At 41.9% G+C, this 23,983-nt stretch overlaps 1 long non-coding RNA gene across 1 annotated transcript in view; it reads left to right on the top strand.

Moving 5' to 3' along the window:
• Nucleotides 1-7,377, top strand: part of 1700060C16Rik (RIKEN cDNA 1700060C16 gene) — a 57,936-nt gene extending 50,559 nt beyond the window's left edge. The window contains exon 5 of the long non-coding RNA NR_045732.1: nt 7,198-7,377. This is a non-coding gene — a long non-coding RNA (RIKEN cDNA 1700060C16 gene). The remainder of the gene's footprint in view (nt 1-7,197) is intronic.
• Nucleotides 7,378-23,983: the final 16,606 nt, after the last annotated feature.

Below are 23,983 nucleotides of genomic sequence, written 5' to 3'. Positions count from 1 at the left end.
TGTTTATAATGAAACCTGGACCTCTAAAAAAGCATTACATACTCTGATCCACTGACATATCTCTTCTGCCACAATTTACAAATTTCATCCTCAAGCATTTATTGACTTTTTGCTAGAGACACCTCTCCTATGCAAAGTGTTAGATATTCAGCAGCCCACAGCTTTCTGGAGTGTGTGGAATCACGAAAATGAGTAGACTATAAAAGAGTTGATAAGTGTGCAATTATGAGTTGAGTAACTTGGTGAAAAATAACGAGAAAGCATGCGGGTTGAGGGGCAAGCACAAGAGAATGGCGCAGCATTATAAAAGAAAAGGCGGTGTACAATTTCTATTCAGTCCAAGAATAGAAGAGAACAATTTCAAGAAAGTTATACACCATGTGCAGACTGCAGGCGAGTGAAGACATTGACTGGATCAGCCTCCAACCCTCTGATCAGCAAAACCATAGAGGGATGTTATCTATTTCCCACCTCAGCCAATTTGGCTTTCTCAAGACCATTCTTGGCCCCAAAGCTTTGCCTTGTGATATCACTCTCTCCTTGCTCTTTGGCTACCACCATCATTGAGACTGTCACGTTTATAGCAGCTTTAAGTGCCCCAGTTCACATATGACTCAAGCCTCTTCTCACTAAATAAGACTGTGTTGACTGAACCAGGGTAGAATGGCTCTAAAGAAAGTGACAGTGGGTCTCTGGGGAAAATATGGCTGCTCCCCAGAGCATTAAGTATGTAAGATCTCCATACAGGGCACAGGCAGGGCAGAACTGTGCTGTGGATGAGACTGTAAGCCTCCAGAGGACAGGATGAGGTTGGTTTCTAAGGGCCCCATTACCTCCCGATTTATTGCTTTTTGTAACCTTGCTTCGGATGCTTAAGCTGGAATCTCAAGAATGAAAATGCTTCCTCAAACTCTGGAATTTATTTTTCAATATTGTTAAATCAATGTTAAAGAACAATATTTGCAAGCACTGTGAAGCATTTACCCGGCAAGTGATGCTGAGGGCCAGAAGCCTTTTGTAAGGAATTATGATTGATGTGCAGCATCATAACCGGTCTCTTGTTAAGACAGGAGAACTGAACAATTCTGTCTTAATTATGATCCACCTCTAAGAAGAGAGCAGCAAAGAAGAGGGGCTTAGAACCCTTTAAGAAACAGTTGTTGTTTCCTGATCTCAGCCAAGCTCCTTTTCTCCCAACCCTTCCCTAAAAGGTTCTCAAAAGTATTTCTCAAGATGTAAGCCGAATTGCCAAGCAACCTTACCTATCTTGGAGTCAGCCAAATTCTTTCCCCTGTGTATGGTTGCTATGTGAAACACATTTACAGTGGTGTCTTTTAAGGCTTAGGCATACCCAGCTGTTTCTGCCTCTTCTACAGAACCCTTGCAGATATTTATATGCTTTATATAATTTAATTCCTGCATTTCGGGTCCCAGAGCTTTATTGAGCCATAAGGCATGTAATTTTGAATGGCCAGCCCTTCTACCAGCATAAAGAGATTATCATAATCTAACCATTCACCTATTTCTGTTCCTGGACTGCCTTGCAAGCAATGAGTATAATCTTATGATCTTAGTTTCATACCACGTCCAGTGAGGGAGGGTGGTTATATTTAGCTCTACTGTGTGGGCAGAGTGGTATTAAGGCTGTGTCAACAAAGGTAAAACATTCACTGTATTTAACAAACTTGTCTGCTCAGAGCTGGGGATAAGATAAATAATTCAGAGGCTACAGCGAGCAAGGAACTCAGATGCTGTGAATGAAATCAGGGGTGACAGACTATGTTTCTGAGACTGTGTGGGACTTGGCCACGGTTCCTCTACTTGAAAACTGGTTTAAAAATCTGACCAAAAGAGATGGGTGTTCCAAGAGGAGGTGATAGCTTTATTAAGAAGGAGATTGAGAAGATTAGGTATGCCTCAAAGGGACTGTTGGATGAGTTTTGTTGGTTGGTTGCTTTTGTGTCTGCATGTACATACACCTGTTGAGCTCATGTGTGTGAAGGCCAGGTGACATTCATACCGTTTGCTTATTTGCTTGTTTTCGTTTCTTTGTTTTTGCTTTGTTTGTTTGTGAGACAAGGTCTATCATTGACCTGGGACCTGCCTAGATGGCTAGGTTGACCAGTAAGCCCCAACAAGACACTTGTCTCTACCTCCTCAACCCTGGAATTACAAGTGTGGGCCACAACCCATGGCTTTTTATAAGTAGGTTCCAGGGATCTGAATTCAGGTCCTCTTGCTTGCAAGAGATTTCCTGACTGAGCTATTTTGTACAAACCACTTGAGAATCAAAGGAGGACGTGTGCTTGAAGAGCGCTGTGGCCAAATTTCTACTGTAGAATAATGTCTCTTCTGCCAACATAGAGGAGGAGTGGGGATGAGTCACCTGGAGGGTGTTTGTTTGTTTGTTTGTTTGTTTGTTTGTTTGTTTGTTTGTTTTCGGACATGATACAGGATAGTGATTCAGGCTAGAAATAAGCCAATGCATCAGAAGTAGAGAGGTAATTAATATGTTGAAGTTATGTGCTGTAAGGTTCTCAGACATTAGCACAACTGAAGCCATGATAGAAGTATCATTCAGACTCTGGGACCCAGCATGCAGGCAGCATCACCTGCCAAAGCAAAATCAAAGACTTAATCAGTCAAAGTCCATTTCTCTGGGAATGACCTAAATATATTAACCTTGCTGTCTGGTTTCTCTTGTTCTGCTTCCAGCTAACCGTTTTTGATAATTGATGTGTGTCGATCCAGGATGTGACTTTTGTGCTTAGAATCTAACCCTGAGAAAGGTTTGGTACTGCATTTGGGCCCCAAACATTCAATGTTCAGCTGTTCAGCTAATAGAGACTTTCTATTGGCTTGAACCTGTGTCTGAATGGTCTTCTTTGGTGGATGCTTCATGACATTTCAATCGAGTGACCAATCAGATGTAAAGCCAATGGAGTCAGAGGAATCCCACATAGCTCCTGTAACCTCGGGAGTGAATTGGATGCAGATAAGTATGGTAGTGCAGTTTGTTATGGGTACAATCTGTGTTGTGACCAAAGTGGGTAATTAGAACAGTGCCCAGCCTTGTCTTTGCCAGTTCACAGTAATAGCTAACAGGCAGTGTGGGCTGGCCCCACGCCAAGTGCTGGTTTTGGTGTGTTCCATGTGTGTATGGGGAGAAGTGAGAACGTGTCCTCAGGGCCCATGCAGTCTAAACACAAATCTTACCCTTGTCATTTGCTGAGTGTGTGGATGTAGACAAACTAACCCATCTCTACTTCAGTTTCATCACACAGAAAGTGAGCAAAGTAATGTTTAACCCATGTGGCAACATGGTATACAAGTATTAAATAATTCATCATAACTCTAAGTGGTGTAGGGTATGGAGAAAAATTTTGTTGGATGCAGTTGCTATTGTTAACACAGATACAAGCTCATTTAAATTGCTCAAATTCTATAGAGAGTATGGTCAGCTCCATCCTCTAGAAAAAGAAATGGAAGCAGAGAGAACAGGCAGAGGCACGAGCAGTCAACCCCAAGGGTTGCCATTCGTAAGTGCTTTAATTCCCCATGTTGTGTTAGGAACCAGATGAAGGGCAGTGCCTAGCAGGCTCTGTTCCAGCTGGCAGGTGGAGATAGAATTACATAAAGAAACTGCTCCCCTCTAGTCAATGTAGACCTAGACATCGGACCTTCTCTGTCTTGTCTCTAACAGAGAGAGGCACTGCCAATGTCCGAGCCAAGGCCAGTATCACTCTTCCCTGTGCACTGGCTCCTCAGTGCATTCTGCTGGCCCTTGCTGGCCCAGTCTGGTCACTCTCAGAAGCTTCTCCATTCTACCTTCACTGCTGTTTTCCAATCTAAGTGAGAAGCTGCCTTTGTTAAGCTGGGGTTCCCAGCCTAGATCTATGTAAGATGCAGTTGAGTGTTGCTTTAAGTGGTCTTTGCTGGAAACGAGAAAACCCTGTTTGGCTTTCCCAACAACTTGCCTCATTTAGCCATAATTAGACAGTTGGGTACAGGGCTAGTTCTAAACTTCAAATGTACAAAGGTAAGTTTTAGTATGGCAATATATCTAGGAGTCAGCGGGAAGGTTCGGCTGGTAGGGAGCTTGCAGCCAATGTGAGTTTGATCCAGGTTCTACGTGGTGGAATTATCCTCTGACCTCTACACATTTGCACATAACCCCTGCACACACAAAAACCCACAACAAACAAGGTTCCATGAAAATTTAAATATACATGTGTGTATTGTATTTTCTAGGATGAACTTATACCCAGAACTTGTAACTTCTCTGGGAACCCTGTGTGGGATGGTGTGCACTGGCCACTATTTTTTCACCTCCCTGATAGGGATGAAGAAAGAGCATCATAGGCTCTAGAGGGAGGTCTGGCAGTTAGGAGCGCTTGCTGCTCTTTCAGAGGTCCCAAGTTTGGTTCCTAGCATGTGCGTGACACAGCAGCTCACAACCATCTGTAGCTTTCGATCCAGAGGATCTGACGCTCTCTTCTGGCCTCCACAGGTAGCAGACACACAAACATAATGCAGATTCTTTTAAAGAGGTCCTCATAGTACCCGTGGTTGAGATTCACTCTACAGCTTACATGACACTCTGTGTTTCTATACAAAGAAAATGCTCAAGACATGGTCATTATTGTTGTTCTATAGGGTTAGAGTCACTGGGCCATTTGAGAGACTCTTAACACTAATTCAGTTTCCAACATTTTTTAAAAGCTTTAGAATAGAATTGAACATAGGGTGTGTGCCCCCTCTCCTTCCCTAAGATAGTTTTGTACATCTCCAAGATGGAAATAGAAATCAAACTTGATTTTTCACCATTTTTTTCCAGGAGACATTGGGTAAATAGCTCTCATTTCCCAAAATGATTTCTATATTTTCTCATACCTCATCTGCCCATACACTTCCTGCCAAGCTAACTTTATAAACAAGAGCTGGGTCCAGGCACCGAGGCCTTTATCATTAAAAATAAAGTAGAAACCAGATGAGGTAGGGCTCATTAATTTTCCCTTCTTTCCCTGGGAAGAATTTGGCAAAAACAGATTCTACTAACTCAGCCAGCCATTTGTGAAGGCTATTTGCCCTGGGCCAATTATATATTACACAATAAGGGGGTCCAATAATTAGCTAATGAATTGGTTTCTTTGGGAAATGGTCAGACATGTCAGGGGTTGAGGAATATTTAGATTGCCTCCACGAGTCTTGCTAGAAACATCTGGCTCTTTTTTCTTCAATCAACATGCACCCTGAAGGGTCCCAGATTCAAAAAATGATTATATTTTATGTCACTTATGTGCCTTAACAGTTTGACAAATTCAACTTGTGAGAATAAGTGATTCCGTGCTCAATTTACGTTGATCCCATTTTCTTCCAAACTTCCAAAGAGAGAGAGCCATTATAGATTGATAAAAGCCACTGATTGATCTATTGATTTCCAGACCTTAAATCTCCTAGGGAAGTCTTTGTAAAGTTCGTGTTCATAAAATTCTTGTTCTGCCACAAAAGCTGCCAGTGGATTGTGTTTCTCAACTACAAGGAGAAACGTCAGGGAAAACCCGTGAAAATGTTTCTTTAGTATACAGCAGGCAGGAGGGCCCGCGGAAATCAGTCTCAATCTGCTGTCTTCAAAGGTTTATTTTTATTTCATTTTTGAAAACTTTTAATTTGAAGAGGGGGGAAGAGTCCTTTCAAGCACAACAACCCGCAGTGATGTAAGTGCCTTCCTGTCTCATATATAATCATGTCTGTTTGGACGTGCTGTGTGTCATGTCCGGGGCTATGGTGCCACGTTGAGAACAATATTGAACTAAATAGTTTTGACAGAACAGACAGACCTTTTCTCGGGGCTCCTGCTACATTGCATATCTGCCTCTTTGTACACAACGGGGTGAGCGAGTGATGGAAAGCGGAGGTTCAATGGCAGCTGCGGTGGGCAAAGGCACCATCAATGGGGCCTCTTTATTGATTCGCACTATCGCCAGGAACAGAGGACAGATGACTCTATTTTCCAGGTTATCGGGTACATAAAAAAGTGAAGCCGCTTTCCTAAAATGTGAACTCTTGGTATTAAAAAAAAAAATGCTTCAAGTTCTACCCATGCAGATTAATGTCAGCATTTGAGGGCTCTGCTCAAAGAACTTCATTAATCTCTGGTCCTCTTCCTGCTGCCCCAAGGGAGGGTTGTTTAAGTCCACGGGGTTGGGGTAGTGAATGCTGGATGCGTTTGTCTCCAGGTGAGTGCTGTCTGTATTTTTTGACAAGAAGCACATCTGACTGCAGAGTTTTCTGAGATAAGTTAGTAAGGTTTTAACTCAATAATGTAAGATGTAGCTGCAGATGTTCTGATAACCCCTTCCACCGGTGAGTCCCCGATTAGGTAGACACTAAGAGGCTTTGTCCTTAAAGAGAGCTGGATTTAACAAGAGCAAGTAATGACTAAAAGAACAAGTTAAAAAACAAACAAACAAACAAACAAAAAACCTGTCCAAATGTTTTCTAGGAGGCAGGGAAGGAAGATGGGGTCTGCAGGGCTACAAGACTGGGGAAGGGGTGGGGAGGTCACCCACCCAGTAAGTCCTTGCCTGGTAAAGAAGAGGTCCTGCGGTCAACCCCCAGTGCCATATACAAAGGCAGTGAGTGAGGTGTGCACCCCAGTGCTGGGTAGGTGAGGACAGATGGGTCCCTGGGGCACAGCCAGCCATCTAGCTAAGTGTATGAACTCCAGGTTCTGTGAGAGGGCCTCTCTCAGAAACTAAAATACCACAGAAGGCCACCTGGCACCAGTCTTTAACCTCCACATGTATATTCAGACATGGGCATGGGCATCTGCTGGCAAATGTGCACATACCAATATGAACACACACAAAGAAAGAAAGAGGGGAGGGGAGAAGAGCAATGTAAAGACCTGTATGTAGCAGGCTCACAAACAGCCCTGTGGTAGACACCAATGGCCTTTCATCCAGACATTATCCCTTGGAACTCAATGAAGGGCCATGGTGCTCATGCATAGTACAGGAGGACCTGCTGGAGTTGTCATACTGGCTCAATGTCAATGTCCAGGGTGTTCCACTCACTTGCCACATAGACTTGCCCAATGGCTGCAGTGGCCTGAAGACTGAACCACAATTCACTGAGGTGGCAATTCCCTTGCACCAGCTGACATTTTTTTTTTTGTCTTGTACTCTTTTTCAGAAACTTTCTCATCCTGGTAAAATGGAAGTTTCTGTCCTGGACATTAGCTCTTCACAGCATGGATGGTCACTCAGAACTTACGAAGACTTCAAGTGGATGGCTTGTGGCTAAGAACAACCCCTGTGCGCAGTTCATTGAATTTATATAACATTACTCAAATTCCAGTAGGATTTTTTTCTCAAGTCAGTGTGTTTCTTATGATTTCTAGAATCTTCTAAATTAAAGGGAAAAAAAAGGTAATCTAGGATTAGCAGGCTGATGCTCTCACTGTATCAGCCTCCCAGAGAGGGAGAAAAAATATGGCTGGGCTATCCATTGTTAGGGTTCTTTTCCATCTGAACTTCCCCCTTAGAGCTGCATGATTTCTTGGCATTTGTTTCATGGTCATTTTTCTTCTATCTCTTCAAGCCAAACAAAAAAGCAGATGGTTTAATAGAAATCAGGGATGAAGCTCAAAGACAAACTCAAAGGATGGGCTATGATTAGCTTTCTAATAGAACCTAGAAACATGGAGATGGGAATCCATGTGGACAGAGATGCAAGTGTGTGTTGGTAAATTAGTGTGCTGCTCCACACAGGAAACAGTGCTTGGTGACTGAAACCAGCTCCCACCACTCTTGAACACTGGGAATCTGAGAACACCGATGGAGCAACTCTTGGTTGGGGTCAAACCAAGAAGTGACAATCAGACACTAGCTGGGGACGACAGCTTTGAAGGCTTCTTCACTCATGGATCTGGAGTCTAGGCAAGTCTCTCAGCAGGGGCAGCAACATCACAGACTCTACACCATCTTTTTACATAATCATCTAAGAATAGGGACCAACCTCTTAAACCAAATGCCCCCTTGTGGACAGACTGGTGGAAGCAACTTGCCGCGTCTTTCCTGTGTAGATATGTGTGTGTATAATGGTCACTTCTCATGCAGAGACCAGAGATTAATAGCAGATGTCTTCTGAAACTCTTCACCTAACTCTCTAAGACAGGGTCTCCCACTGAACCTAGACCTCACCACCAATTCAGCTAGATCAGGGGGCTAGCAAGTTCCAGAGTCCTCCTGCCTCCACCATCTACTACTAGCAGGTGTGCACTAAAGCCTGCCTTTTACATAGGTGGCAGGAATGAAATCTAAGGTCCTCATGTATGCTCAGCATGCACTGTATCCACTGAGGGATCTCCAGCTCAAGCTGTTCCTTTTCAGATCAACATTCCAAAGCCTCGGTTCAGTCCTGACTTCATAGCTCACAGCAGTGGCCCTCTAGCTGGTGAGAAGACTCATCGGTCGCCTTGTAAACAGACAACTGAAGAGAGCCTGTACATTGGGGAATACGTTTTGGAAAGGGTAATTTGCCACAATGAAGAATCTGATCCAGATCACAGACAGCCTGAAGAAAAGCAGAACATATCAGAGACTCCTCAAGAAGAGGAGGGAGAAGAAAACGATGTCTGTAGATGGAAGTGCCTGGGTTCTGAGACCTTGTGGCGCCCCCCACCCCAAGCTGGATTATTTGATATTGATCGGTTCTCAACACCTACTCAGCAAGTTTTCTTCCCATCACCTCCATGTCTAACAAGCTCTGCAGGTTTGCTCTGGCTCCTGGGATCCAGGTTGCTCTGTTCCTACCCCTCATTCATCCTGTGCATTCTTTGGACATTAGAACTCAACCGACACCCAGGTTTTCTTCAGGTGACCTTGTGAGCCTCTGTGACATGTATTCTTTCACTGAAAAGTTATCTCCAGTGTGGTAATCAACCCTGTCCCATTTACATACCTTGTTAAATTCCAGAAAGGATCTTAAAACTCTCTTCTTTTCTCTAAGTGGCATGTTTGACTTTGACATCCAGGGAGCTCTAACTTTACATTCTGTTTCCCCTGGAAACTACAAGTTGAGGGTGGCCCAGGTTTCCAAAGTCAGGACCTGCTTGTCCAATGCCTGTTCTAATGCTCCGTTTGCTACTCAGGGGTTGAAATTGGTGAGCTGTCCACAGGCCTGGGCAAGGCTGGTTGTCTAGTTCATCATCACAGTGTTTCCTTTGGTATTTAGACCTGTAAGATGATACGTTCTTCGACGTTCTCTATCTATGCCCCTAACATCCACCACCAACTCACCTGGCTGCTGTCTAAAATCTGTCACTGAGATCTTCTCCTAGCCATCCTCACTGCAGCATCCCAAAGAGAATAGTGCTCAATAAAAACTGGTGACTTTGGGTGATCTTCCGTGTGGCAATTTGTATGTGCCAACCTACAACAACACCTCGACTGTTGTCTCTACTCCACAGATGAGAAAACTAGGGGGTCAGAGGTCAGAGGTCAGAGGTTAGGAATTAACCTACATGTCAACACACAGCAAGGACCTAAGGCTTCCTTGGGAGCAAGCTAGCCTTCTAACTCATGGAGGTACAGGGGTACCTGCATACATGTTGCTACAGCACTATTCACAATCGACGAACTAAGTAGTCAGCACAGATGCCCATTAACAACCAAATGGACAAAGAAAACATGGAATATACACACATCCGATGTATAAAGAACCAGTTATGTAAGTCCAGTTTGCAGAAGACTGTATAGAACTGGGCAGTATTGTGTGATGTGGAATACACCAGGCTCAGATTGACAGTTATCATGGACTTTCTTTCCAAGGCAGAATTTAGACTTAAGTATATGTGCAAGTCATGAAAGAAGGGGAATGGCTCTTTGTGAGGGGAGGTCATGAGAAGAGGGAGAGGAAAAGAAAGAATAATACAATGATGTGATGTAGTCTGCTGTACATTTATTACAAATCAATGCCCCAATATAAATCGGAAATCTGAGAGACCCAGGGCTGAACACTAAGAGTGTTGAGAAGAGTGCTGGAGACCCCTGTTGCTCGTCACTTACCAGAGGAAAGTCTGAAGACAAAACACAGAAACAACACATTTGGGGAATTTATAAAACTTATCTAGATGTTTTTATTTAAACGCCATGCTGATAGAGAATTAATGTCCTGACATGACACCTTCCAGAGGCTAATGTTACTCCTGTGCCTCAAACAGTAAGTAGACTGTAACTATCCCTAAATGCTTACCATCTGGGTTTGATTTTTCAGGCTGCAACTCAAAATTTTAAGTGCTGAATCCAAATTGCTATCTTAATCTTTATTTTCGTCTGCAAATGCTTTTGTGGCTAGTGTAAAGATGAATGGAATTCGAAAGTGGCCATTAAGATGACGAGCTTGTGATGGAAACTGGAGCCCACTATATAAATCTAAATCCTTCCATAAATTTAAAAGAGAATTCACTGCTCAAAAATAAAAACATAAATCACTCTTATTTTCTGAATCATTGCTTGCTGATGATCCTACCCAGCAAGATGAGGGATCACTATATTATTCTGGATACAGTACGATGTTTAAATTTTCCAATAGTCTCAACTGCCCACAGGATTTACTATATCATGTACTCGCCAAGATGGAACGTATTTCTGCATAATTCCTGTAGCTAAGTATTATTGAAGCTTTGAATGCATGGAACATTTAATATGTGTATTGAGTCCAGTAAGATCAGTTACTGAGATGAATTATGATATTTTTTTTACACTGAACCATTGAAAGCCCAATCAGAAAACTAACCACTCACATGGAAACTGTTTCTCCTTCATCTCTCCTCCTCAATGTCCAGGCTTGGACCACAGGAATAAATTCACAGGAGAGTCAGACTGTGGCAGGCTTCAAATTCCAGACTAAAGCATCCAAGCCCTGTTACAAAACAACTAACATAGCCAAAGTTTCTCAGCCTGGATGTGGTAAATAGGATGTGTCCAGTATATCATCATAAGGAAATGGCTTAGTTGCAAGCACGAGGACAGGAGTTCAATCCTCAGTACATATGTCAAAATATTTAGACATGGGGGTACACTCTTGTAACCCCACTGCTAGGGAGGAGGAGACAAGTGGATCCCTGGGGCTCAATGGCTAGACAGAACACACTTGTTTTAGTTCCAGGCCAGGGAGAGATCTGTCTCAGAAAAAAGAAATGTTGATGTTTTAGGAACAACCTGTGAAAATGTCCTTTGGCCTCTACGTGCATGCGCGCACTCATGTTGGATGCATACATATAGACATATACAATGAATTTTGGCTGAGAATACAGTCCTGCATGGTGGGCAATACATAATGTAGTTTGTGATGTGACATAGACATGTAACTTGGATTCCTCACATCTGCATGAACCAAAAAGAAAAGAGGCCAATTCCAGGGCCAAGCTCATTTTTCTAGTTTGCTTTATTTAGGTCCAGAACTCTCACTGATTATGTCACTGATACTCAGAGTACGTCTTCCCTCCATAGTTCAGCCTCTCGGGCGATACCATGACAGACACATACAGAAGTGTGTCTCCTAGGTAATGACAGACCCAATCAAAGGTGGCATGAAAATGAACTATCACATCTCCATATCATTTCTGACTGAGAATTAAGTAGAGAGCCTGAGATAAGAGGCTGTGAGATATGACAGAGATATCCCTATGGGAAAATGGAAGACAGGTTGTTACCACCTGGTGCACTCCAGGCTGCTTCAGGGAACAGAGACACAGAGTAAGAAGCAGGAGTGGCTAATGGGACAAGTGGCTGGAACAGAGATTCCAGAGTCTCAGAGACTGCTCTGAGGTAACCTCTCTTTTCTCCACTCTCAGCAACAGACTCTTAAGAGAACTTAAAAGTTTGTCCCTCGACATGAAAGATGGGACAGTTGGTTGGGTACAAGTGCTTGCACCTTCCTAAGATGCCAAAGCTGATAATATCAAGTTGGATAAAGATATACTATCTAGGGGAGCAATCTTAGATCCGGGACACCAACGAAAGTAGTCTGCACAGGTGAGAGTGTGCACTTCAGAAGCTAACAGCTTCTGGGACAGGCAGGAGCCACAGAGCTTCTGAGGAAGCCCCCTTTTAGGGATCCAGACATCCGGCCACCATCCCAGCCAGAGGATAGGTGTCCTCCCAGCTCTGGAGGGCTTTGCCTCAGCATCGGTGGGAGACATCTTGATTCCAGGACTCCACCGAGAGTAGTCTGCACAGGTGAGAGTGTGGACTACAGAAGCTAACAGCTTCTGTGACAGGCGAAAGCAACACAGGTTCTGGGACAGGTCCTGTTTTGGGCCTTCATCTTCGGCCAGGAGGCAGGTCCGAATGCCAGATATCTGTGCACCTTCCCTGTAAGAGGAGAGCTTGCCTGCAGAGAGTGCTCTGACCACTGAAACTCAGAAGAGAGATCTAGTCTCCCAGGTCTGCTGAAAGAGGCTAACAGAATCACCAGAGGAACAATCTCTAACCAGAGACAACTATAACAACTAACTCCAGAGATTACCAGATGGTAAAAGGTAAACGTAAGAATCTTACTAACAGAAACCAAGACCACTCACCATCATCAGGACCCAGCACTCCCACTTCGCCCAGTCCAGGGCACCCCAACACACCCGAAAAGCTAGACCCAGATTTAAAAGCATATCTCATGATGATGGTAGAGGACATCAAGAAGGACTTTAATAACTCACTTAAAGAAATACAGGAGAACACTGCTAAACAGGTAGAAGACCTTAAAGAGGAAGCACAAAAATCCCATAAGGAATTGCAGGAAAACACAACCAAACAGGTGATGGAATTGAATAAAACCATCCAAGACCTAAAAAGGGAAGTAGACACAATAAAGAAAACCCAAAGTGAGTCAACGCTGGAGATAGAAACCCTAGGAAAGAAATCTGGAACCATAGATGTTATCATCAGCAACAGAATACAAGAGATGGAAGAGAGAATCTCAGGTGCAGAAGATTCCATAGAGAACATCAGCACAACAATCAAAGAAAATGGAAAATGCAAAAAGATCCTAACTCAAAACATCCAGGAAATCCAGGACACAATGAGAAGACCAAACCTACAAATAATAGGAGTGGATGAGAATGAAGATTTTCAACTCAAAGGACCGGCAAATATCTTCAACAAAATTATAGAAGAAAACTTCCCAAACCTAAAGAAAGAGATGCCCATGAACATACAAGAAGCCTAAAGAACCCCAAATAGCCTGGACCAGAAAAGAAATTCCTCCCGACACATAATAATCAGAACAACAAATGCACTAAATAAAGATAGAATACTAAGAGCAGTAAGGGAAAAAGGTCAAGTAACATATAAAGGCAAGCCTATCAGAATTACACCAGATTTTTCACCAGAGACTATGAAAACCAGAAGAGCCTGGACAGATGTTATACAGACACTAAGAGAACACAAATGCCAGCCCAGGCTACTATACCCAGCCAAACTTTCAATTACTTTAGATGGAGAAACGAAAGTATTTCACGAAAGAACCAAGTTCACACATTATCTTTCCACGAATCCAGCCCTTCAAAGGATAATAACAGAAAAAAAAAAAAAAAACAATACAAGGACGGAAACCACGTCCTAGAAAAAGCAAGAAGGTAATCCCTCAACAAACCTAAAAGAAGACAGCCACAAGAACAAAAAGCCAACTTTAACAACAAAAATAATAGGAAGCAACAATTACTTTTCCTTAATATCTATTAATATCAATGGTCTCAACTCCCCAATAAAAAGACATAGATTAACAGACTGGCTACACAAACAGGACCCAACATTTTGCTGCTTACAGGAAACTCATCTCAGAGAAAAAGATAGACACTACCTCAGAATGAAGGCTGGAAAACAATTTTCCAAGCAAATGGTCTGAAGAAACAAGCTGAAGTAGCCATTCTAATATCTAACAAAATCGACTTCCAGCCCAAAGTCATCAAAAAAGACAAGGAGGGGCACTTCATACTCATCAAAAGTAAAATCCTCCAAGAGGAACTATCAATTCTGAATATCTATGCTCCAAATAGAAGGGCAGCCACATTCATTAAAGAAACTTTAGTAAAGCTCAAAGCACACATTGCACCTCACACAATAATAGTGGGAGACTTCAACACACCACTTTCACCAATGGACAGAGTAAATAAACAGGGACACAGTGAAACTAACAGAAGTTATGAAACAAATGGATCTAACAGCTATCTACAGAATATTTTATCCTAAAACAAAAGGATATACCTTCTTCTCAGCACCTCATGGTACCTTCTCCAAAATTGACCACATAATTGGTCACAAAACAAGCCTCAACATATACAAAAATATTGAAATTGTCCCATGCATCCTATCAGATCACCATGGACTAAGGTTGATCTTCAATAACAAAATAAATAATAAAAAGCCAACATTCACGTGGAAACTGAACAACACTCTTCTCAATGATACCTTGGTCAAGGAAGGAATAAAGAAAGAAATTAAGGACTTTTTGGAGTTTAATGAAAATGAAGCCACAACATACCCGTACTTATGGGACACAATGAAAGCATTTCTAAGAGGAAAACTCATAGCTCTGAGTGCCTCCAAAAAGAAACTAGAGAGAGCACACATTAGCAGCTTGACAACACACCTAAAAGCTCTAGAACAAAAGGAAGCAAATTCACCCAAGAGGAGTAGAAGGCAGGAAATAATCAAACTCAGGGGCGAAATCAACCAAGTGGAAATAAGAACTATTCAAAGAATCAACCAAATGAGGAGCTGGTTCTTTGAGAAAATCAAAAAGATAGATAAACCCTTAGCCAGACTCACTAGAGGGCACAGGGACAACATCCTAATTAACAAAATCAGAAATGAAAAGGGAGACATAACAACAGATCCTGAAGAAATCCAAAACATCATCAGATCCTTCTACAAAATGTTATACTCAACAAAACTGGAGAACCTGGAAGAAATGGAAAAGTTTCTAGACAGATACCAGGTACCAAGGTTAAATCAAGATGAGGTTAATGATCTAAACAGTCCTATATCTCCTAAAGAAATAGAAGCAGTCATTAATAGTCTCCCAACCAAAAAAAGCCCAGGACCACATGGGTTTAGTGCAGAGTACTATCAGACCTTCAAAGAAGATCTAATCCCAGTTCTTCACAAACTATTCCACAAAATAGAAACAGAAGGTACTCTACCCAATTCATTCTATGAAGCCACAATTACTGTGATACCTAAACCACAAAAAGACCCAATAAAGATAGAGAACTTCAGACCAATTTCCCTTATGAATATGGATGCAAAAATCCTCAAAAAAGTTCTTGCTAGCCGAATCCAAGAACACATCAAAACAATCATCCATTCTGACCAAGTAGGTTTCAACCCAGGGATGCAAGGATGGTTCAATATATGAAAATCCATCAACGTAATCCAGTATATAAACAAACTCAAAGACAAAACCACATGATCATCTCATTAGATGCGGAGAAAGCATTTGACAAAATCCAACACCCATTCATGATAAAAGTCTTGGAAAGATCAGGAATTCAAGGCCCATACCTAAACATGATAAAAGCAATCTACAGCAAACCAGTAGCCAACATCAAAGTAAATGGTAAGAAGCTGGAAGCATTCCCACTAAAATCAGGGACTAGACAAGGCTCCCCACTCTCTCCCTACCTACTCAACATTGTACTTGAAGTCCTAGCCAGAGCAATTCAACAACAAAAGGAGATCAAGAGGATACAAATTGGAAAGGAAGAAGTCAAAATATCACTTTTTGCAGATGATATGATAGTATACATAAGTGACCCTAAAAATTCACCAGAGAACTGCTAAGCCTGATAAACAGCTTCAATGAAGTAGCTGGATATAAAATTAACTCAAACAAGTCAATGGACTTTCAGTACACAAAGGATAAACAGGCTGAGAAAGAAATTATAGAAACAATACCCTTCTTAAAAGTCACAAATAATATAAAATACCTTGGTGTGACTCTAACTAAGGAAGTGAAAGATCTGTATGATAAGAACTTCAAGTCTCTGAAGAAAGAAATTAAAGAAGATCTCAGAAGATGGAAAGATCTCCCATGCTCGTGGATTGGCAGGATCAATATAGTAAAAATGGTTATCTTGCCAAAAGCAATCTACAGATTCAATGCAATCCCCATCAAAATTCCAACTCAATTCTTCAACGAATTAGAAAGGGCAATCGGCAGATTCATCCAGAATAACAAAAAACCTAGGATAGCAAAAACTCTTCTCAAGGATAAAAGAACCTCTGGTGGAATCACCATGCCTGACCTAAATCTGTACTACAGAGCAATTATGATAAAAACTGCATGGTACTGGTATAGCAACAGACAAGTAGACCAATGGAATAGAATTGAAGACCCAGAGATGAACCCACACACCTATGGTCACTTGATCTTTGACAAGGGAACTAAAACCACCGAGTGGAAAAAAGACAGCATTTTCAACAAATGGTGCTGGCACAACTGGCGGTTATCATGTAGAAGAATGAGAATTGATCCATTCCTATCTCCTTGTACTAAGGTCAAATCTAAGTGGATTAAGGAACTCCACATAAAACCAGAGACACTGAAACTTATAGAGGAGAAAATAGGGAAAACCCTCGAAGATATGGGCACAGGGGAAAAATTCCTGAATAGAACAGCAATGGCTTGTACTGTAAGATTGAGAATCGATAAATGGGACCTCATAAAGTTGCAAAGCTTCTGCAAGGCAAAAGACACTGTCAATAAGACAAAAAGACCACCAACAGATTGGGAAAGGATCTTTACCTATCCTAAATCAGATAGGGGACTAATATCCAATATATATAAAGAACTCAAGAAGGTGGACTCCAGAAAATCCAATAACCCCATTAAAAAATGGGGCTCAGAGCTGAACAAAGAATTCTCACCTGAGGAATACCGAATGGCAGAGAAGCACCTGAAAAAATGTTCAACATCCTTAATCATCAGGGAAATGCAAATCAAAACAACCCTGAGATTCCACCTCACACCAGTCAGAATGGCTAAGATCAAAAATTCAGGTGACAGCAGATGCTGGCGAGGATGTGGAGAAAGAGGAACACTCCTCCACTATTGGTGGGATTGCAAGCTTGTACAAGCACTCTGGAAATCAGTCTTGCGGTTCTTCAGAAAACTGGACATAGTACTACCAGAGGATCCAGCAATACTTCTCCTGGGCATATATCCAGAAGATGTTCCAACCAGTAAGAAGGTCACATGCTCCACTATGTTCATAGCAGCCTTATTTATAATAGCCAGAAGCTGGAAAGAACCCAGATGCCCCTCAACAGAAGAATGGATACAGAAAATGTGGTACATTTACACAATGGAGTACTACTCAGCTATTAAAAAGAATGAATTTATGAAATTCCTAGGCAAATGGATGGATTGGAGGGCATCATCCTGAGTGAGGTAACCCAATCACAAAGGAACTCGCACAATATGTACTCACTGATAAGTGGATATTAGCCCAGAAACTTAGGATACCCAAGACATAAGATACAATTTGCAAAACACATGAAACTCAAGAAGAACGAAGACCAAAGTGTGGACACTTTGCCCCTTCTTAGAATTGGGAACAAAAAACCCATGGAAGGAGTTACAGAGACAATGTTTGGAGCTGTGACGAAATGATGGACCATCTAGAGACTGCCATATGTGGGGATCCATCCCATAATCAGCCTCCAAACGCTGACACCATTGCATACACTAGCAAGATTTTGCTGAAAGGACCCAGATAGAGCTGTCTCTTGTGAGACTATGCCGGGGCCTAGCAAACACAGAAGTGGATGCTCACAGCTATTGGATGGAACACAGGGCCCCCAATGGAGGAGCTAGAGAAAGTACCCAAGGAGCTAAAGGGATCTGCAATAGGTGGAACAACAATATGAACTAACCAGTACCCCCCGGAGCTCGTGTCTCTAGCTGCATATGAATCAGAAAATGGTCTAGTTGGCCATCAGTGGAAATAGAGGCCCATTAGTAGTGCAAACTTTATATGCCTAAGTACAGGGGAATGACATGGCCATGAAGTGGGAATGGGTGGGTGGGGGAGCGTGTGGGGGACTTTTGGGATAGCATTGAAAATGTAAATGAAATAAATACCCAATAAAAGAAAAAAGAAAGAGAAAAAAGAAGTCTCAGCTTACAGAGCAGATGAGAAAAGACACCAAAAAAAAAAAAATATACTATCTGCATATCCTTTCTTCTTAATCTAACTTTAAACTTATTTCTATTTTTTCTGTTTAGGTATATATATCTATATCAGAAAGAATGCATAAAATGTTAATACTATCTCCAAGTTATGATGTTGCTTTAAATTTTTATTGATTTATAATGAGCATTTACTACTTCCAAAATATTCAAATTTATTTACTTATTTGTTTTACTGAAGACATGTAATTAACTATTTTCTATTCCCTGCAGGAACGGGACACAAAGTTACTTCTTATATATATCTGGCCTTAATTGATACGTTTTACAGCAAATTAGTAGTCATGATTGTCAGGAAAAGGTCCCCAGTCTTAGATCAGATCAGATCTGCTCCGTGCAAAAGAAATACCACAGCCAGCACCAAGTTCCACAATCCCGTGGTATATGTCTTAGGTGTTTCAATGCTGAAGATTAAAGAATCTCAAAGGATCAAGGAGAAGTCTGAATTATTGAAATGCTAATGAAGACATGTCTCCGGGGAAATCGCGGGGCATCTCTGCAGTTTTTAAGGCTTCTGAAAGACCTTTACAGAATAAACAGGGTGTTCAAACTAAGTTTCTCCAAAGGGCTGTTGCATTTGAACCTGGGCTGGCAGGCAGCCTGTTAATAGCGCAAGTTAGGACACAGGCCTTCACAGTTTCTTAGAATCCACCTCATCCATAGATCCAAAATTAGAATTCATATTTGCTTTCAGAACTAATTAATTCACCTAGGCTTTAGGTATATGCCATGCAAAGTGGAGTGTGCTGGCCTAGCCAAGGAGAAAAAATATACAACTAGAAAATGCTCAAAATACCTGGAAAAGAAAGTTGCTTGTCAACAACATGTAACAGCAGTACATAAAAAAGATGTCTCCTCCCTAGGAAGTTTGGCTTCTAGGCATTGAATGGCTTATGGTGGTGATTCTGTATATTACAGCTGAAGGGAAGAAAAGTTTGTCTTCCTTAAATTCACTCTGCTTAAAAAGACCACATAGCAGAGAGCACTCAGCCACAAATGGGATACCTACTTCACTGTCCTGTTCATGGTTCAAGGACCATTGCAAAAGAAGGGGAAGCGACACTGTAAGATCCAGAGGTTGGCACGACATGGAGTTAAACAGTGTCTCTGGGCATAGCTGGAGCACTCACTATACTCACTATACTCACAAACTATACTCACTCACTATACTCACAAACTCACAAACTCACAACAGCTGTGATCACTGCACATCCCCTGAAGGAGATCAAGTCACTCAACATTCTTGCATGAATTGGCAAGGGGTTCCTGAGCCCCCCACCTCTAGCTCCCCTGACCAAGGATCTAGAGGCAGGTGGTGATGCTCAAGAAGGACATCTGGTTTTATCCAAGGACCCTAGGTAGTCCAGGAATGACCCAGTGGATGGCCCTACACACATAAGCATACAGGCAACACAGTGAGAATCTAAGAGATATTAACATAACAGAAAAGGGACATGTAGTTACAGGGCAGGGAGACAGGGCCAGATCTAGGAGGAGTTTAGGGAAGGTATTGGGATGAATATGATAAAAACACATCTTAGAGATTCTCAGAGAACTAATAAAAATATTTAATTCTCTATCAGAGACTAGGCATAGATAAAGAGTCTAAATGGCGGTCAATACACCACTACACATTTTAACTGTGTGTGTGTGTGTGTGTGTGTGTGTGTGTGTGTGTGTGTGTGTGTGTGTGTGTGTGTGCAAGCACGTGAGCAGATGGGAAAAAGGATGAAAGATGAATAGATATGTAGATAGATTAAAAACATAAATTCCATGTGCAATGTATATTAAAGGCACACTGGCTTTCAGGAAATGTGTCAGTCAAAAAACTACTATCCACAAGCTTAATTACAGCATCCCCTATGGGCTATAAACTGTGTGTGTTTGTTATTGTTTTCCTGTTGGTCTGTCGTCTAACGCTGTTTGAATGCCATACGTAACCATCAGAAAGAAATCTAACCTTTCCTATGACTTTTTGTCACTTCTTGAACACCAGAGAAGAGAGATCAAATGCTTTGACCCTCATTACTGATAGTTTCATGTATAATTAAGTGATTAGACAGTCACTCTGTTAGAACGGCCAATGTGGAGACTAGCGCGTGAGTGCTTCAGCATTTGCATGCCTGGGTACAGCTATAGTTATAGTGAAGACTTGAACAAGACTCAACTGAAAAGTCTTGAGTTACTTGAAATTATGACAGACAATGGTGCTAGCCATTTCCAGGGGAAAACAGTCGATATTTAATACATAGGTGTCTTTGTAGTTTTTATGTTTGGGACTAATTTTAAGGGTCTTACACCATACAGTTGGTTGCAAATCAAATTCTCATATAAATGGTTGATATTTCCAGAAAGTTTTAGACAAAGGGCACCTGCAATATATGACATAAATGACATTGGTTTCTTTACAAGTTTCTTTACCCAACACAAAAGATTTCTTCCCGGTCTTGTTCAGTGAACTTTTCAGATTTTGTTCTTAGTTCTATCACGGTTAGCATACTAGCATAAACAAAATCTACTAGAGAGGCAGTAAACTAGGCATGTACAAATGCCTCTTAATATGGTTTAAACTTATAGATCCAAGATGAATATCTATGAAATCACAATCACTGACAGGGTAGCCATGGACACAAACAAAAGGTTGTGACAGCTTGCTCATATGTTGTTTCTAAGCATTGTTTTTCTGGAGAGAGAAGAGACGCTAATGACATTTCATGATGGAATAACAACTGATAAAATACCATTTCTTGACCAAACACTCATGCAAGTATAATGCAAGAGGTTTCTCCAAGCTCACCTTGAAATGTAATTACCATTGCAAGAGCAATAAGGGCAAAGCTTTTAAAAGTTGTGGGCCCTACCACAGCGGGCTGGTCTTGTGGATACATTAAGGCTATTATGACAAGAGTGAAGAAGTTGTCATGGCATCATATCCCTAACAAAACAAGTCTAGCCCCATTTCCATGTGTACACACATTTCCTTGTCATGTGATGCTTGGCATGTCATGACACACAGAGAACCCTTTGCTGGTACCCATGCTACATCCCCATGTCACTCAGCCTCCATAGTTTCAGTTCTTCATAATTACTCAATCTCTAACAGGCTGTTTTAGGAAGAGAAATCAAACTAACACAGAGAGCAGGCTTGAGCATCAGGCTACAGTTCAGACATGACTACTTTCAGCTAAGCAGGTGAAGTCCTTGAGGGTTAGAGCATATTCTGAAAACTTCCCAAGGGTTAAGGAACCTGTAAATATACATCATATCTACGGTCTAACTGGCTGTCATCAAATCCTGATTGAGACAAGAATATGATTTTGAACATGTGGAATTCCGCTGGTTCACTGGTCCACCCTTGTCTAGACTTCTGTGTGAGACTTCAGGGAAGTAGATACAGGTAGGAACTTAGAAAGAAGGAGAGTCACCATTATGCTAAATGTAATGAGTGACTGCCATCTGACTTATTTCCTGGAGAATTTGTGTTTCTACAGAGAAGATGATAAACTCAGGAGACAGCAAGATAGGCAGCCTTGGAAATGTCTGACCATTTTGTTTCACAGATATACACCTGTTCATATTATATATATACATATATATATGTATATGTATATATATACATATATATGTATATGTATATATATGTTATGTATATATCTGTTATATATATGTTTATATTATATATATATATATATATAATACACACACACACACAGACAGAGACAAAAACATGAAGAGCCAAAGATAAAATATGCATAAAAAAGAGAGATAGGCACAGAGATGGATAGGGAGAAGAGAGGAGGGGAAGGGAGGGAAGGGGAGAGGAAAGGAGGGGAGGGGAGAAGAAAGACAAAGGGAGAGACAGAGGTAGATAGACAGAAGGGCATAAAGACAGAGCAAGGCAGAGGCAGAAGTAAAAGGAAGGTTGCTAAAACACTTAAGAGGAAATGAACATCAGTACACCAGTCATCTCCAAATCTGCTCAGAGTCACCTGCAGAGGCCACATTTAAAGACAAGCTCAGAATGGTAGTAGTAGCATCCTGTAAGCAACAGTCAGAAATGACATGTCCAGGAGGTAGTAGCAGTGTCTTTGGCATCATCTAATCTATCAGGTGGCAACCTTAAGCCAATGGCATCCTTGAGTCTGGTGAGGATTTGAGTATGGGAAAGGAGAAGATGGGAATCCTGGAAGAGAATCAAGGTCGAGGGTCCTTTGCACCCAAGACTGTATTCTCAGCCTGCTGGCACCGTTCAGCAAACCAAGGGTTATGCATGTGTTCAACGGTGAGCTGAGCCTTCTACCCCAGCTGAACCAACACCAAGCCAGGGAAATGGACCATAGTATGGAAAACAGAGTGTGTGGTTTACTTCTGTCAACTTGTAAAACTGGACACAGTTCTGCAGCTGCGCGGGCCAGCAGAGTACCACTGAGATCATAAGCATGCCAATGGCCAACTCTCTGCACCCTGACAGCCTACTCCACAGCTCTGCCCATAATTCTGAAACCCAGGAACACCTGGAAATCCATCATCTTTAATGTCTTTGAAAAACAAACTTTGACAATTGAATAAATGTAAGGCTACTTTCAGCTCTTATATTATTTACTGTGAACAGCCACACATTTTGCTGGTAAAACTTAATAATTGGCTCTAAATTCCTTCACTGTTGAAATCCTAAGGCCCATCTAGGATCACACACCCCTCCTCTAGCTCTTCTTTCACACATAAAGTCTTATTTGGGGTTTAGAAATACTACGGGGTGGTTGTATTATTGGCCCATTTCCAAAAATAAACCATGCTTCTATGTGTGAAGTTGCTTTTCTGTGTCTTTGTGCAAGTGTATGTTGTGTGTGAGGCAGTACAGATGTGTGTGCCTGTGTGTGGCCAGTAAAAGACAGAAGATGTTTGTTGTCTTCCTCTATTGCCTGCTGCCTTGAGACAAGGTCTTTCACAAAACCTCAGCCTTAGCATTTCAACTACACTGTCTGGCCAGTAGGTTCTCAGTATCTGCCTGCCTCTACTCCTCAATGCTGGGGCTGCAGGCATGTCAGGCTCGGCTTTGCCTTTTCACACGATGGGAGAGATTGGAACTCAGGCCTTCATGCTCACAAAAGAAGCATTCTAGCTCACTGGGCCATGACCCTGAGCCTAGAATTTGCTTTTGATCATGTATTTCTGCGCCAATTTTTAAAGTAATAACAGTAATAAAGCTTGTAGAGCAAGTTTGTCCTATGAGGTAGACCCTGTGGTCAAGCTTTAGTTCAGGTTGGTCTTACTAACTGAAGATTGGTCTTCGATTCTCAGTAGGAAAAGCAAGGTGATAGCTATTGTGAACTTGACACAGTACACAGTCACCTGGGAAGAGAGTCTCAATGAGGGGGGTTTCTAGGTCAGACTGTCCTGTGGGTGTGTCTGGGAGAGACTGACTTGATGATAGTGATCGATGTTAGAAGACCAAGCTTGAAAGTGGGTGGTGTCATCCCCTGGGGCTGGGGCTGGACTGTATAGGCTTTGAGAAAGTGGGTGGCACAGTAGGCAAGCCCTCAACCATTCTCTCTGCTCTCACATGTGGGGTCACTGGTTGCTTCGGCTCTTGCTGCTTGTAACTTCCCTGCTATGGTGGACTCACAGCCTGTTGGTGCTAAGTTCTTTTTGTCAGGGCATTTTTGTCACAGCAACTGGAAAGGAAACCTGGGTCACTGGCTCCTCTTTGGCTGATGTCACTGAA

Source organism: Mus musculus, chromosome 6 (genome assembly GCF_000001635.26).
Source record: "Mus musculus strain C57BL/6J chromosome 6, GRCm38.p6 C57BL/6J".
Classification (NCBI taxonomy): Eukaryota; Metazoa; Chordata; class Mammalia; order Rodentia; family Muridae; genus Mus; species Mus musculus.
This window is presented reverse-complemented; position numbering and strand designations above follow the sequence as displayed.